Source organism: Cynara cardunculus (assembly GCF_001531365.2).
Source record: "Cynara cardunculus var. scolymus isolate 2C chromosome LG 2, CcrdV1, whole genome shotgun sequence".
NCBI lineage: Eukaryota > Viridiplantae > Streptophyta > Magnoliopsida > Asterales > Asteraceae > Cynara > Cynara cardunculus.
Window position 1 is genome coordinate 12407740 of NC_037529.1, and position 934 is coordinate 12408673.

The following is a 934-nucleotide window of genomic DNA, read 5'->3' on the forward strand; positions in this document are numbered from 1 at the left end:
AATGATTATCCTAATTATATTTTAGATTTTTTATATTCAAAATGAGATGTCTATCTCATATTTGATTATGTTTATCTATAATTAGTTACATAAATTCAAAAATGAAGCTTTAATAAGTTGTATTTACGCACAATTTATTTGTGATCTTGAATTGTAAGTAATATATATCAACAAACAGTACTTTATGCATAAAAAATGGTTTTTAAGAGTATTTGTCAAATGATTTATGTGAACTTTGTAATCCATAACATAATAGATATTGTATAAGAATTTTCCATTTTTTGTAAATTTAGTACATAAATATATACATATTTCTACCTTATGATTGATTACTCGTAACAATAAGTTCATCCAATCAGAACGAGTTAATTATCATATATGATCCAGTTTCTAGATCTGCTATGACTCCGTGTATTGGGGCTCTTGCTTCCATTATTTCCCTATCTCAACGATCCGAACAACGTTATAGTTGGTGGTTCAAGGGCTTGATAGCGGTGGTGATTCACATTTCAGAGCAACAAAGATACGTTCTTTCTTCTTCGACAAGATATATTATTTCCTGAGCTTTTTTCATTCTTCATCGATATGGATCTGTTCTTCGTTATTCTTTATTTTTTTTGGGAGGTGGTGTTCGATTAATTTAGAGTTTTTTTAATTAGGCGCAATTTGGCTTTGTACATATGCCATTCAAACTTGTATAATTATATTAATTTAGGGTTTTCTTGCACTTTTTATGCATAAAGTACTGTTTATTAATGCATATTACTTAAAACTCAATATTGCAAGTAGATTATGCGTAAGTACAACTTATTAAAGCTCCATATCTGAATTCGTACAACTAACTGCAGATAAACATAATCAAATACAGAATAAACATCTCATATTAAATATAAAAATTTTAAAATATAATTATGATAATAACTGAGTTCTAACA